The sequence below is a fragment of the Lissotriton vulgaris genome, chromosome 7 (assembly GCF_964263255.1).
Source record: "Lissotriton vulgaris chromosome 7, aLisVul1.2, whole genome shotgun sequence".
Classification (NCBI taxonomy): Eukaryota; Metazoa; Chordata; class Amphibia; order Caudata; family Salamandridae; genus Lissotriton; species Lissotriton vulgaris.
In genome coordinates, this window is record NC_141695.1 from 306032065 (window position 1) to 306048994 (window position 16930).

Below are 16930 nucleotides of genomic sequence, written 5' to 3' on the forward strand. Positions count from 1 at the left end.
TGTGCATGTGCAGGTCGGAGGAGGAGATGCACATACGATATCGAGAAATCCTCCAACACGATATTGGGCCAAAAAACAGGCCACGGTTTGCCACCTGATATATAATGCTTTTTGTCTTACATTCTCACAGGAAACGTCACCTGAAACAGATCATCCTTGAATATGAAGCTCTGGACATGGAGATGCCCTGCATACGGAAATTCGAGAAGCCCCCAGCAGCCCAGCCTCTCACCCTATGCATTGAATGCGCAGTGAGTTTAGAATAATATGGACCAAACATTTTATCTGTGTATGCAGCTTACATCTGCGAGCTTGCAGTTGGGGATAGCAATTGAGCTGGCTGGCATTTGGGAAGTTATGTTTTCTTATTTTGATTTGTAAAGTGCTCTAATCACCCAAGAGGGTATCCAGGCGCTTGGGCAATGTGTGTAGGTGTGTGTTCCCAAGGTGCTTATATAAAGAGGCAGGTCTTCAGCTTCTTGAAGAACTCAATAAGCTAAGAGGAGACTAATGTGTTGAGGGTGGTCGTTCAATGTCTTTGGTGCGGTCTAGGAGAAAGAACGACCTCCAGTTTAGCTTTTGCGGATGTGGGTGCATGTGTGTGAGTGAGGCAGTGAGAGTGTCTGGTGGGTTGGTGAAAGTGCAAGCAGCTTTTCAGATATTCTGGTCCTGTGGCTGTGATTGTAAAATACGGAGCCAGTGAAGCTTCCTGAAGTGTGGTATGATGTGGGTGCAACGTGGGATGTCGAGTCCTGCAGCTACGTTCTGGATGTTCTGGAGTCTGTGTGGGAGTTCTTTGGCGATACCGGCATAGATATTGTTGCCCTAGTCCAGCCTTCTGGTGATGAGTGCGCGTGTGACAGTCCATCTAGTGTTCTGAGGCAACCATTTGAAGATCTTTCACAGCATGCATAGGATGTGGAAGCTGGAGACGCTCACTGCTTTGATTTGAGTTGTCATATTGAGCTTGCCATCTACTATGATCCCTAGATTTCTTGCATGGTCTGTGGGTGTTGGTCTTAGCTCTGACTGTCACCAGGTGGAATCCCATGGGGGGTCTTGATGCTGTAGACCAGTACTTCTGTCTTGTAGGAATTGTACTTTAGGCAGTTGGTTCGCATTTAGTCTTATATAATGGTAATACAGTTGGTGAAGTTGGTCTGTTGTTTGTTTTGTCTGTCAGGGAGAGGATGAGTTGGGAATCATTGGCATAGGAGATGACAGTGATGTCTTGTGCTCGGATGATGGTGGCGAACAGTATCATGTATATGTTGATAAGAGTGGGGCGGAGGGAGGATGCCAGGGGACACCGCATATCAGTTTCTTGTTCCTTGATGTGAGTGGTGGCCACCTGACTCTTTGGGCTCTTCTTGTGAGGAAGGAACAGATCCATTTAGGAGTGGATCCTTGTATTCCAATGTCTTGGAGTCTTCTGATGAGAGGTCGATCAGATTGAGGGCCACTGTTTCTCCGTGGTTCAGGATGTTTCGAATGTCATCAGTGGCCGTAGTGAGTGCTGTTTCGGTGTTGTGGTTCTTTTTGAATCCTGATTGTGTGTTATTTATAAGGTGGTGAAATTTGATGTGGGTTGTGAGTGACTTGTTAATGGCCTTCTCAATCCCTTTGGGTGGATTAAGGGAGCTCAGTTGATTAGGGTCGAGCTATGGACTGCTTGAGCAAGGTGTTTATTTCTGCAAGTTCTCATTACTCTTGGAAAGTAGCAGACATGATGGAGGTGTTGATGATGTCAGTCAAGGTGGGGCTGATTGGTGATGTTCCCAGGTTGTAGATGTAGTGGGGGTATGGGTCTGTTGGGGCCCCTGTGTGGATGGTCTGTATAATTGTCACAATGTCGTTTCTAGTGAGGGTTGTCCATTCAGTCAGGTGGTTGTCTTGGTTGGAGGCTGGTAGGTTAGTGATGGGTTCTCCGGCGTTGGGTTGGTGTAGATGGTTGCGATTTTTCTGTGGAAGAAGTTGAAAAGTTTGTTGTAGAGTTATTGGGAGGCAGCAATGTTGTTGACAGTGACTGAGGGCCCAGTGAAATCCTTGATGATTTGAGTAAATGTCCCTGCAGCTTTTGGAGCTTTTTGCAATGTGGTCCACTAGTGCTTTTTTCTTGGTGACTCTAATTTGCTGGTGATAGCGTCTGAGTGCAGTCTTGTAGATAATTCTGTTGGTGGTGTCGTGGCTGGCTCTCCATTTTCTTTTTAGCTGTTTACAGTGTCTTTTGGTGTCTCGGAGGTCTTCTGTGTACCAGCTAGCCTTCTTGTCTAATCTACTATGCTTGTTGGGCTTGATGAGTGTGAGGGAGTTTGCTTAGTGCTTGATCCAGATTTCCTTGTTGAGGTCATCTGTCAGGCTCGGCTGATCAGTGCTTTTCCTCCAGCTACTATTTGGAGTGCTAAACCTGGTAGGGGTGTTGACTTGAGGTATGTTGAAAGTGGATAATGGAGTGGTCGGTACACGTGACCTGTGTGGTGGAATTGTATTTGATTCTGTCGCTTGGGGTGAAGATAGGGTCCAGTATGTGTTCTGTGGTGTGTGTTGGTTCTGTGAGGCACTGTGTGAGTCCGATGTTGCTCAAGCGTTTGGAGTGTTGTGGAGCAGGGGTTGTTTTGGTCTTACAGGTGAAAGTTGATGTAGCCAAGGAGAATGTAGGCTGTGGAGGCGACAGTGTCAATGATAAGGTTGGTAAAGGTGGCTCATTGTTAGAAGGTCAGTAGATGAAGGTTTTGTTCAGGGTGAATTTTTTGGGAGATTTGTAGCTTTAAGTGTAGACGTTCAATGAATGGGGTGGCCATCTCTGTGGATGTTGTGCATTTGATGGATTCTTTGTAGATGATAGCATCACTCATGACCATGTCATGACTGATGTAATATGTGAGGTCATAAGCAGTGCATTGCGGGGGCATAAGTTGCTTAGCTCAGCTTACTATAACTGCTGAATTTCTCTGGTTTTAAATCAGTCAAATGTTAGCCTAACTATAACATCATTGTAACCTTTATTTTATTCAGTGAATTTCTAAAGTTTTTTAATTCTATTTCCTAACCATAACGTCCTTGTAAACGTTTTTTTAAGTGAATTTCTACGTTTTTTTAACTAATAGTTGTGTTTGTAGAGTGGTGAAGAAAGGGTACAGGGCTTTTGACCAGCTCTCACAAATCCCACTATGTCACACTTACTAGAGGTAACAAGAGTGCTTCTTGGCTCCTAAGGTCCCTCAGCTTCCAAGAGGACTTCATCCCCCAACCAGTTATGTGACAGGAGGCGCGTCTGCAGAGCGGAGGAGAAAGTGGACACATCCTCCTAACACTTTTCAGCAGTCCCGCTGTGTGGGATTTACTGGAGGTAAAAGTATGGCTTCTTTGGCCCTCATGGACCCTCTGCAGCCAAGGAGACTTCATCCCCCAACTAACAGTGCACCAGAAGGCGCATTTGCAGAGTTGTGGAAAAAGTGGGCGTGGCCTCTGACCACCTCGCAGCAATCCTTATGTGTGGGACTTACTGGAGGTAACCGGGGAGGATTATGGCCCCCAAGGACCCTCAGCAGGCAAAGGGACCTCATCCCCCAACAAGTAGTGCACCAGGAGGCACGTTTGCAGAGTGGTGGAGAACGGAGGTGTGGCCTCGGAAAGCCTCTCAGGAGTCCCGCTGCGTGGGACTTACTGGAGGTAATAAGATGTCTTGTTTGCCCCCAAGGACCCTCTAGAGCCAAGTGGACGTCATTCCCAAACCAGCAATGTGCCAGGAGGCGCGTTTGTGGAGTGTTGGTGAAAGAGCCATGGTATCCTAAGTCCTCTTAGCAATCAGGCTGTTTGGCTCTTACTGGAGGTTACAGGAGGGCTTGTTGGCCCCAAGGTCCCTTATCATCTAAGGGGACTTCATCCCCCAGCCACCAGTGCACCAGGAGGCCTGTTTGAAGATTGGTGAAGAAAGGGAAAGGGGACCCAGCAAATTGCTGTTTAATTTATTATTTTAAAAAAATATATATTTGGGGAGGGAGGCCGTGTGGCCCCCTCTCCGCCCGAAATCTCGAAATCTGCCCTTAAAAAAAAATAAAAATGTTCATACATTTAAATGGAGGTGGACTGAGCGGCCCCCCTCCCGGGCCGATTTCGGCTCCGGGACCCCATCCTCCAGTGCCCGGCCTTACTTGTGGATGCCCTGGTCCAACTCATGGCACCCACTCTGTTGGGGCCTGCAGCTGGAGCCTCCAAGCCCTGCGGTCCCTGCCGGCTCCCCATCTCCTGCAGGAGCTTGCATTGCTTTGACAGAGAGGGAGATGCTGAAAGTGCAGTTCCCACTCTGTCAAAATAATTGTGCTGTTAACTGAGTACGCAATACCAAAATGCTCTTGCTTGTCGAAGCGGATCACAGTTTGCTATAGCTTGTTGGGAGCGGTAAAGATCCCGCCAAGCCATAGCAAACAGCAATATCCAGTGGGTGGACACCCTGGGACATAGCAGGAGCCGGCCATAGTGTTTTGCTGTCACAAGTGTCATGTTTGGCTCCAAGAGGGGGAATGGGACGTGCGCCTTTCTTCTTTTAGGTAGGGCCTTCCCCGGGGAGGTGGCAGTCCCTGGGCAGAGAAAGCCTCAGGAGGGGGCGGTTCCCCTCCCATTTTAAAAATATCATTTTGGCCCCGGGAGGTGGTTGTCCCCTTGGGGGGCAGTGAGGGTTACTGTATGTAAATATTAAATAGCCTTGTGGAAAGGTGGTTATCCCCAGGGCAGGAGGGGTTCACGAGGCTCCTGCATTTCATTGAAATTAGCCACAGGGAGGTGGCAGTCCTCAGGGCTGCAGGGGAGGTCGTACGGGCCTCCCCCACACTCATTTTACAAATAGCCAAAGGTAGGTGGCGATCCCAGGGGAGGGGGGCATGCAGGACCCCTGCATAATTTAAATATTGTTTGCCCCGGGAAGGTGGCAGTCCCAGGGGCATGGGGTGCTGCGTGAGCACCCCCGCATAATTAAAGTTCACTGCCCCCCGGATTTGGCCCGGCCATCTTGGGGCTTCATATAAAAGACGCATGGCAGCTTACTAGTCATTTTTTTTCTCCACAAGTCCATCCACAAATTTAAAGCAAAAAAAATAATTTAAAAAATGCTTTTAACCTGGGTGGGGGGGGGGTTAGGGGGGTGGGGGTTGTACCCGGCCCCCCAACATATCTGTGGGGGGCGGGGTATAGAGTATTCCTACCCTTCCCCATTTCTTTCGTTTTTACATTTTTTGTTGGACTCAGATTCAAGCAGAGTCCTAAGATGGCTGCCACCACTTCCTGGTTGAAGTGTTGGCAGCCAATCAAATTTCAGCACAGAGACTGTGGATCTGTGAGTCCACTAAAAAGGATCTACTTCCCCAGATATCAATATTTTTTAAACTTAAATGCCTCTAAAATTACTGAATGGATTTACACCAAATCACAAAACGCACACTTTCTGGACAAACATCTAGCTTTCTGACAAATTTAGCGTAATTCCATTCAGTGGTTCGGGCTATACTAGTCTTCAAAACCCCTTTGCGAAAATGCATGGGGAAAACTTTTATCTTGGCCCCTGCTTGATGGATCACTCTGAAACTTTCAACACCACAGCTGAACAGACTGTAGCAAAAATTTGGAAATGTTTGTAAAGATTAGCAAGCGCCGCCAAAATAATTGGCAAAACAAAAAATGCTTTTCCTATGGAAGCTTAGTCCTAACTATAACTACCTACTGGCAACCGCCAGTAGGTTATATAGATTATACATATAAATATATATATATATATATTTTCTTCGGCAAGAAATACCTTGCCCAATAGTCTGGTGCCACCTGGTAACTGGGCACTGCAGACGCTTACGCCGATGTGGTGAGGTTGTTTTGGCAGTATCATTTCGAGTTTGTGCCGCAGTTGAATTTGACTTCATGTATGCTGCCCGTCACTTTTTGAGACATTGACATTTGCTGTGACTATAAGTGATTTGGACACTGACCTAGCAGCATAAATATACTTTGATAATCACCTGCTTTACGTTTGACTATTTTGGGGCATCATGGGAACGTTAGTCCCGAGGGCTTTTGAAGCACGCGCTCTCAAATTGACTTTGAGTTGCACCTCTATGCTCTGTCACGTAATTTGGCCCCGAGGTGAGGCGGCAGTTATCCGTTCCCGGTGCCTCATGATGTTCGAAAGCAAGGATGGTGACATCAGCATCATGGCAGGAATCAATTGTATTTTACAAATGAGGTCAGAGGTCACATTTTGACTGACATGTTATTAGCTCTGGTTAGCTCGCTTTGGGACACTGACAGTCACTATTTGAATACAATCAGTGACATTTGGTAGCATTGTTTTTAAAGTGCATTTTATATATTTGTTCTTAATTTCGGCAATAGTAAGCCCATATTATTCTCACTATGGCAGATGCTTAAAAAATTTACATGCGTATTTAGTTGCCTGTGCTGCTTGCAACAACAGTATTTTTGGAGTATTTGCATTATGTAATGTATTTTACTATGTTATATTTTACCTGAAACAATGGTGACTTTTAGCTGTAGTAAGCAATTATATGTGGCGTTTTGGGTTACACGGTGATTGCATACATGATAGTATATTTTCTATGTTTATCCAGGGTTTAGTGGGATGGGCTATTTATAGTGCTTGTATTTTGGTGGAACACCAGATTGACAAAGGCTTCCAGTAAGCCAAAACGTGTCTCTCCTTGTCTCTGGGATTGAGGGCGACCTGGCTGAATAAACAAGTCAGATGCCGAATTCCAAACCACCCCAAGTCTGTGCCTTCTTCCATGGAGGTTTTGTTCGAGCTGGAGTTTTGGGAGTGCTAGTGGTGGAGCCCCCGGAGTTTGCACCAGGATGAGGAACAAGGATGATAGCAGTGGAAATGCAAGGATCCCACACCGGGGCGGTGTTTGTCGACTGCCAACACGGGCCTTGGTTTCCCAAGTCTAGAAAAGCCAACCCCCGAAAAACTGCCCAAGAGACTGGCACACTCCGGTGACTGGGCACCGCGGACGCCTATGCTATTGGCGCCGAGATGCTCCCTGGAGCGATTGTAGCGCGGTATAAATGGGCAATTACATTACATTACATGCTGAGGCGATGAGGAACGTTTGGCAATACTATTTTTTGTTTATTGGTCTCATCCGACCTCGTGGTTGTGTTCATTCTGCCATCGTTAATGAGTGCTGCATTATTTTGACTATTGGCAACGGCATTTGGCAGCTCCTATAGTAACTTTCATATGAATCACTGCCCTTGAACTTGTGACTGTTATCATACTGCCACACTGAACTATGGAAGTTGTAGTCCGTTCATCAGGAGTAAGGCAATTTAGCCGTACATCACACAATTGACTCAATCTAACTCAGTGGGATGACAGTGATTAGTTAGTACGGTGTAAGTGTGATGATTCACACCATAGCGTTCATGCGTGAGCACCTGGCGCCTGCTTTTCACATTTCCAGTCCATAGACTGCATGCCGGTTATTAGTCAATATTTCAAAGTATTGCACTTGAGCGAACACGTCTCAATTTCAATGTTTAACAGTTGCAGCACGAGTTTTATACATTAGTACAATATCGTGTTATTGTTTTATCATGTGAAGGACAACTTTTTAAAGAGAAATTGTCGTTGTCGTATGCTAATGAGGTCAAAGGTATTCCCCCTGTAGGCTTGTGATGAAATTACTTTGCGCACATGCTCGGAAATGCAACATGGCCCATTGATGTGATGGACACATACTGTTGAAGCACTCTGCAGTAATCAAGTAAAAAATATAATTGCAACCAGCATTTAAGAGTTACAGTATTATAATGTGTTATCATAGGCTTTAGATCTTTTCCGATGTGTGTTTTTGTTTTTGATTGCCATGAGCATGGTTATTCAAAAAAGTATTTCTTTAATATCTATGAGGGGGGAAGGGCTATATATACTCCCAGATGTATGGCGGCAATTTAATTGACAAAGGCTTCAGTGAAGCCGAATCGCATCTCTTTTTAGGCCAAATACAAACTTCCTTGAGTACGTGCCTTATTCCTTGCAGGAGTGGGATGGTGTGTATATATGTATATGTATATATATATATCTATATATATATATGTTTAAGCAAAAGCCTTTGAGCTTTGAAGAGGGCTACTCACACGATGTCTGCCTTCCAGCCTTACTGCCCTGCAGCACACATTGCCAGCCTTCATGTTTCAAATAGCCAAGTTCGACGCGTTTCAGGGCCAACGCCCCTTCCTCATGAACTGCGCATAAAGGGAGATGAAAAACACACTGGCCCACATGCATCAAAGTCGATTGCATTCGCAATCGTTGCGAATCGCATTATACACCCGTTTGCGAATGCAAATGAAGTATTTGCGATGCATGAAAATTTTATCATTTTTCGCAATTTAAGGAATCGCAAGTACATTTGCGATTCCTTAAATATCTCGCAATTCATGCGATTCGCATTTTATTTGCGATTGTATGCTATGCATCAAAATTCGCACAGTACGAATTTACTGGAAATCGCAAATTGCATTACCTAAAATAAGAAGAAGTCTGACTTGGTGTTATTTTTTCGCAGACTTTGGGTAACTAGTTTTCTTCATGGAAACAGCTCTATTGGGCCTTCTCGTAAGTGGAAGTAGACTTACTGATTGTCATGAAATGATGTAATGCAGGCCATATATGTAAAAGTATGGGACTGGTTGATGGCGTGTGTCCCCAAATATGCACCCAATGGTGTGTTTCATATTGAAGTGTAACAGGATGGACGTGCAGATAATGTCAAAACCCAACACATTACTCTTGTGATATGTCGGTAGTGAAACTTTTGGACTTATATTTTACAACATTAATGCTGTTACTACCATGATAGATTTATCCTCATGAATCGCAGATGCGAACATTTGAGTGCCATTTGGGTGTTAAGTGTACTTCTCATACTCACATTTGTTTTCATTGGTCTTTTCAGCTGTACACATATCACAAGTGCCTTGTTGATTGACAGCCACAGTATATAAGTCAGCTGTCCTCAAAGTTCACTCTTTTGTTGGGCTTCACACAACCTCAAGGATCATTGGAGGATGGCTGCGCTTTTCTTTTTGGCACGGCGCCACAGATTGAGAGTAGCAGCAGGATTGAGGAGAAGGCAGATCCAAGAACGAATATTTAGACTACGCATAACCTTGCTTGGCCAAACTGATGATCAGATATATGATAGGTACCGTCTCACTGGTGATTTAATTATAGATTTAATCAATGATTTAGATCCTTTTTTGCAAAGGGAGACTCGGAGGACAAAAGCAATACCCACACATGTACAAGTCCTATGCTGTCTACATCTCCTAGCTTCTGGTTCATTTCAAGGCGTAGTAGCCATTGCTGGTGGTGTGTCCCAGAGTTCACTTTCACGGTTTTTTAATTCTTTTTTGGATGCTATGTTACAAAGAATAAGGAATTATATTAAGTTTCCAACGACGCAACAAGAATTGTTGAAAACCAAAGTTGATTTTTATAGTTTGGCACAATTTCCCCATGTAATAGGCTGTGTGGATGGGACACATGTACCTATATGTCCTCCCTCAGAAAATGAGTACATATTCCGTAATCGGAAATCTTTTCACTCTCTTAATATTCAAGTGATTTGCAACGCAAATACCATTATCACCGACATAGTGGCTAGTTACCCTGGCAGTGCCCATGACTCTTTCATCTTTAAGCACAGCGCAATACATGCTAGACTTCTTGCTGGACAGTTTGGAGATGGCTACTTGCTTGGTAAATATGAAATACAAATCTATATACTTTTTCCGAAATTTAAATAATGTAACAGGTTTGCAACTTACATTTATTCTTTAATTTTTTTTAAAAGGTGACAGTGCCTATGGTGTCCGTTCTTATATTTTAACACCGTACCTCAACCCAGCAACTCGAAAAGAGCAACATTACAACCAAGCTCACAAATCAACTCGCAATGTGATTGAGCGGACCTTTGGTGTTTTAAAATCAAGGTTCCGCATACTGCATAAAACAGGTGGAAGTTTGCAGTATAATCCAAAAATATGCTGTAAAATTGTTGCAGTCTGTGCAATGCTACACAACATGGCAACAGAGAGAGGGATTTTTTTGGATGAAGAAGATCTCCTACCACCAATTCAAAATCAACCACAGCAACCCCCAGCCAGACAACATGGACCAGAAGCAGCAGAAGGCAGGAGAAGAAGAGCAGAGATTACTCAAAATTATTTTTGAAGAAGGTGCAAGTCTTTATTTTTCAAAGTAAATCAAGTGTGTTGTATAGATCATAATATGTAGTTATTTCAAAGTAGTTTATAAACAATGAACCAAATACACTCATTACATGTTTGTACTGAACTGAAACCTATAAATTGCAAAATGTTCGAAAATACTACATATTTTTAACAGTCATGTTTTCATGATGTACAATTAATTTTACTTCTTACGCCCTCGCAGACCTAAAGCCTTTCCAGATATTTTACTTTTCACCAAATCTACTTTGCTACCATCTTTAACATTCCGATTACTACGTCTTGTACAAGAATTCAAAGACTCTGGTGGTTGTACATTTTGTGATCCCTCTAAACTGTTATCATTTGAATTTGAAAGCCCTGGTAGTTCACAATTGTTTGTAGCTTGGACTACATCATTCACTCTCAACATACCCCTTGAAACGTCTCCCAAAATGGCATTAAATTTGTCGTGCATGGCTACATTTTGATTGCTTATTTTTGCCGCAAAATTGGATATACGAGACAACTGTCTATTCTGACCAAGTACGCTGGTCATATGCCTCTGGTGCCTATTAGAACTTTCCTTCTGTTGCAGTGTCATGACAGTACACAGACTTTCCAAAGATTTAGCAATCCGGTTCAGTTTTTTTGCAGTTGTCTCATGCCCTTTTGTTAATGCCTCCACCATCCTATTCATGGAGCTGTGAATTGCAACAAGTTGTGTAGACATATGTCCAATTTGTGTTTTAATGACTCTCACATCTTTACCTTGCAGGCGCTGTATTTTCAAAATTTTATCCTCTACAACACTGCCAGTACATGTCCCGTCTTCAAATGTGGCCAAGTTTGCTGTTCTTGGACGTCGTCGATAAAATTGTCTTTGCCTTCTTCGCCTACTAGGCCTTGCGTTGGTGACTGCTGATGTGGGATCAGTTCTTGCCTCATGTACATTTTGACTGCCACCCTCTTCTGAATCAGTTTGCAGTAACTGACGTACTCTTTGTCTCTCATTTGTTGGCACATTTGCAGTTGAAGTACTGGGATTGTTTGCCTCTTCATTTACATTTAGTTCAAGGGTTCCGAAATCCCGCAAATCCTGCTCAATCAATTCTTGCAGTAATTCTAGTTTGGGAAAAGGTGAAAGATATATTTTACTTACTATGTTGCCTTTCAAATGTTCCATTAAATACAAACTTTGTAAATGACTATTTGCTTCCTTGACATGATTTCTTCAACATTGACATTGCGCGGTGTGTTAAGATATATTTGAACCAACAACATACTTTCAAAAACTACATTTCCCAAGATGCATTGCTTAAATGATGGATATGTTTGTGATCTACAGCTGTCAACTTCTGTAAATGAAATGACTAGAGTAAATGGTTAACGCTAACAAACACTTTGCCTATTCCCACGCCACGTTGCAATAGGCCACAATTTTAAAAAAAAATTGACGTTTGAAACCATTTCATCAAAACACTTACCTTCAGAGGGGGTGATGAGATCAGACGTATCTATGTTGTGTACACCAACAACTGCCTCGGTCAAAAGTGTCCCTTCCACAAGCTCATCCAACGGGGTAGTAGGTATGTTTTTAGGGGGTCCACCTCCTGTTTTGTTTGCAGATTTCACTCTGGTGGCAATCTTCTCCTTTGCACGACTGCGCAAGTCGTACCACCTTTTCTGTAAGTTACTGATTTCACGGTGGGCCACACCTACAGCATTTACCTTCGTTTGAATGTTTAACCAAATGTTTCTTTTGACGACATCAGGCACCTTATGCGACAACTTTCCGAAAAGTTGATCATGCCTGTCAGTCACCTCTTCAATTAGGATTTCAAGTTCCTTGTCAGAAAACTTAATTTTCCTTTTTCGTGAGGACCCATCTTCCACTGGATTCTCCATCTGTATTTGTCCTCGAAAGTGACGCACACGAACTGCAGCAGCAACCTCTCCAAACAGACTCCGTAAGCAACTGCAAGAGCCACTTTCAAACAACTTCACAGGTGCCTGTGATTGCTTTACTGGCTTCCTGGCAATCACAGTAATGGAATTCATCATGTGGTGTTTTTCGCACAATGCGATTTCGGAAAATGCGAATTCGCACTTAAGGAATCGCACTTTTGAAGCGATTCGCACTACATTGCGATTCACAGGAAATCGCAAAAAAATAAATAAAACAATGATGAATAGCAATATGCGAATTCTTAAATGCGATTCCTTCACGATCGCAAATAAGAAAACGCAATTTCAGACAATGATGCATGTGGGCCACTGTTCTTTCCTTTTCCGACCTTTATTGAGGGAAAAAAACGCCTACAGTGGGCGTGGCAGTAGTTGTAAATACCAGCGGAATGCTGGTTAATGCAGTCCAAAGTCAGTGGGTCCAGTGTTTCACCCTGAGTGGGCTCAGTCCCTTTACTGATTGACTGTAGGCGTTTTTTTCCCTCAATAAAGGTCGGAAAAGGAAAGAACAGTGTGTTTTTCATCTCCCTTTATGCGCAGTTCATGAGGAAGGGGCGTTGGCCCTGAAACGCGTCGAACTTGGCTATTTGAAACATGAAGGCTGGCAATGTGTGCTGCAGGGCAGTAAGGCTGGAAGGCAGACATCGTGTGAGTAGCCCTCTTCAAAGCTCAAAGGCTTTTGCTTAAACATTTTCCTGCACGGCTACCTTTGGCCATGGGAGAGGGGCACCACTTCTGTTCCCAATTACATCAGCAGGAGCAGGCAGGCGCTTCTGAAAAGGAACTGTTTCCCTTTCGTTTGAAGTACACGATGTCAATATCACTTCAGCACGCAAATGCCAACCTTCCTCCTACTTAAGGAAAATAACGCATCAATCAGTGAAGGGACTGAGCCCACTCAGGGTGAAACACTGGACCCACTGACTTTGGACTGCATTAACCAGCATTCCGCTGGTATTTACAACTACTGCCACGCCCACTGTAGGCGTTTTTTTCCCTCAATAAAGGTCGGAAAAGGAAAGAACAGTGTGTTTTTCATCTCCCTTTATGCGCAGTTCATGAGGAAGGGGCGTTGGCCCTGAAACGCGTCGAACTTGGCTATTTGAAACATGAAGGCTGGCAATGTGTGCTGCAGGGCAGTAAGGCTGGAAGGCAGACATCGTGTGAGTAGCCCTCTTCAAAGCTCAAAGGCTTTTGCTTAAACATTTTCCGGCACGGCTACCTTTGGCCGTGGGAGAGGGGCACCACTTCTGTTCCCAATTACATCAGCAGGAGCAGGCAGGCGCTTCTGAAAAGGAACTGTTTCCCTTTCGTTTGAAGTACACAATGTCAATATCACTTCAGCACGCAAATGCCAACCTTCCTCCTACTTAAGGAAAATAACGCATCAATCAGTGAAGGGACTGAGCCCACTCAGGGTGAAACACTGGACCCACTGACTTTGGACTGCATTAACCAGCATTCCGCTGGTATTTACAACTACTGCCACGCCCACTGTAGGCGTTTTTTTCCCTCAATAAAGGTCGGAAAAGGAAAGAACAGTGTGTTTTTCATCTCCCTTTATGCGCAGTTCATGAGGAAGGGGCGTTGGCCCTGAAACGCGTCGAACTTGGCTATTTGAAACATGAAGGCTGGCAATGTGTGCTGCAGGGCAGTAAGGCTGGAAGGCAGACATCGTGTGAGTAGCCCTCTTCAAAGCTCAAAGGCTTTTGCTTAAACATTTTCCTGCACGGCTACCTTTGGCCGTGGGAGAGGGGCACCACTTCTGTTCCCAATTACATCAGCAGGAGCAGGCAGGCGCTTCTGAAAAGGAACTGTTTCCCTTTCGTTTGAAGTACACGATGTCAATATCACTTCAGCACGCAAATGCCAACCTTCCTCCTACTTAAGGAAAATAGCGCATCAATCAGTGAAGGGACTGAGCCCACTCAGGGTGAAACACTGGACCCACTGACTTTGGACTGCATTAACCAGCATTCCGCTGGTATTTACAACTACTGCCACGCCCACTGTAGGCGTTTTTTTCCCTCAATAAAGGTCGGAAAAGGAAAGAACAGTGTGTTTTTCATCTCCCTTTATGCGCAGTTCATGAGGAAGGGGCGTTGGCCCTGAAACGCGTCGAACTTGGCTATTTGAAACATGAAGGCTGGCAATGTGTGCTGCAGGGCAGTAAGGCTGGAAGGCAGACATCGTGTGAGTAGCCCTCTTCAAAGCTCAAAGGCTTTTGCTTAAACATTTTCCTGCACGGCTACCTTTGGCCGTGGGAGAGGGGCACCACTTCTGTTCCCAATTACATCAGCAGGAGCAGGCAGGCGCTTCTGAAAAGGAACTGTTTCCCTTTCGTTTGAAGTACACGATGTCAATATCACTTCAGCACGCAAATGCCAACCTTCCTCCTACTTAAGGAAAATAACGCATCAATCAGTAAAGGGACTCAGCCCACTCAGGGTGAAACACTGGACCCACTGACTTTGGACTGCATTAACCAGCATTCCGCTGGTATTTACAACTACTGCCACGCCCACTGTAGGCGTTTTTTTCCCTCAATAAAGGTCGGAAAAGGAAAGAACAGTGTGTTTTTCATCTCCCTTTATGCGCAGTTCATGAGGAAGGGGCGTTGGCCCTGAAACGCGTCGAACTTGGCTATTTGAAACATGAAGGCTGGCAATGTGTGCTGCAGGGCAGTAAGGCTGGAAGGCAGACATCGTGTGAGTAGCCCTCTTCAAAGCTCAAAGGCTTTTGCTTAAACATATATATATATATATATATATATATATATATATATATATATATATATATATATATATATATATATATATATATTTCGCTCCAAAATTGTCCCTCAGTAAAGCAGCGCTCGAGTCATCACTGTGCTTGAAAGAGCCTTTATTGGTATGGAGAGAGACGTCAGGTGGTCAATCAAACAGCTGAATTTACGGTAGCCTGACGCGTTTCAAAGTTTCCTTCTTCCTCAGAGGCTGACAATTTTAGATGAGTGCAGGACAGGCTCTGCTCCCGTAATTTATGCATATGGCACGCCCATGGATTGCGGTGTCCATACAGGACTTGATTGTGTGCTTTCCGCACCACACTTCCCATAATACACAGTCTCATTTGAGCCTCCCATTGGTGGGTGTGTCATATGGAAAATGGAGAAGTGGGTTAGCGGTTGCGCACACCGCTTCTGTTAACGCCCCTGAAGAGAAGCATATGGAGCTTCGAAACGCGTCGGGCAGATCCATTACGGAGCGGCATCTACAAGCGGATCCCCATCCTCACCTACACATAAATCAAGCTGCTGCTCGTGTGCTACTCAAAGGTGGACAACCTTGGAGCGACAATTTATACGCGGCCGTCCAGCCGCGGAGTATGCACCACCCCGTCATCCTTGGGGGTCACGGAAGTGAAACAGCAGCCGTACACGGGATCGAGGATGGGTCCACTTGCGGGGTCCATACAGGACTTGATTGTGTGCTTTCCGCACCACACTTCCCATAATACACAGTCTCATTTGAGCCTCCCATTGGTGGGTGTGTCATATGGAAAATGGAGAAGTGGGTTAGAGGTTGCGCGCACTGCTTCCGTTAAAGCCCCTGAAGAGAAGCATATGGAGCTTCGAAACGCGTCGGGCAGATCCATTACGGAGCGGCATCTACAAGCGGATCCCCGTCCTCACCTACACATAAATCAAGCTGCTGCTCGTGTGCTACTCAAAGGTGGACAACCTTGGAGCGACAATTTATATGCGGCCGCCAGCCGCGGAGTATGCACCACTTCGTCATCCTTGGGGGTCACGGAAGTGAAACAGCAGCCGTACACGGGATCGAGGATGGGCCCACTTGCGGGGTCCATACAGGACTTGATTGTGTGCTTTCCGCACCACACTTCCCATAATACACAGTCTCATTTGAGCCTCCCATTGGTGGGTGTGTCATATGGAAAATGGAGAAGTGGGTTAGAGGTTGCGCGCACTGCTTCCGTTAAAGCCCCTGAAGAGAAGCATATGGAGCTTCGAAACGCGTCGGGCAGATCCATTACGGAGCGGCATCTACAAGCGGATCCCCGTCCTCACCTACGCATAAATCAAGCTGCTGCTCGTGTGCTACTCAAAGGTGGACAACCTTGGAGCGACAATTTATACGCGGCCGTCCAGCCACGGAGTATACACCACCCCGTCATCCTTGGGGGTCACGAAAGTGAAACAGCAGCCGTACACGGGATCGAAGATGGGCCCACTTGCGGGGTCCATACAGGACTTGATTGTGTGCTTTCCGCACCACACTTCCCATAATACACAGTCTCATTTGAGCCTCTCATTGGTGGGTGTGTCATATGGAAAATGGAGAAGTGGGTTAGCGGTTGCGCACACCGCTTCCGTTAAAGCCCCTGAAGAGAAGCATATGGAGCTTCGAAACGCGTCGGGCAGATCCATTACGGAGCGGCATCTACAAGCGGATCCCCGTCCTCACCTACACATAAATCAAGCTGCTGCTCGTGTGCTACTCGAAGGTGGACAACCTTGGAGCGACAATATATATATATATATATATATATACCGATGCGGTATATGACACGCTAGTGCGGACATGGTATGATAGATCTATGTTAGGGACTGATGAACATCTGTTTTTACGTAGTAATAATTCAACTATCCCGACTTTCTACCATCTCCCGAAATTGCACAAGAATGGCCTAGATCCACCTGGCAGGCCTATCATGTCCT

General features: G+C 45.1%; 1 long non-coding RNA gene across 1 annotated transcript; it reads left to right on the plus strand.

Moving 5' to 3' along the window:
- Positions 1-8961: 8961 nt before the first annotated feature.
- LOC147701429 (uncharacterized) lies at positions 8962-11447 on the plus strand. Its single transcript, XR_015297178.1, has 3 exons — positions 8962-9769; positions 9864-10248; positions 11018-11447. It is a non-coding gene; the product is annotated as an uncharacterized LOC147701429 (long non-coding RNA).
- The last annotated feature ends 5483 nt before the right edge of the window (positions 11448-16930 follow it).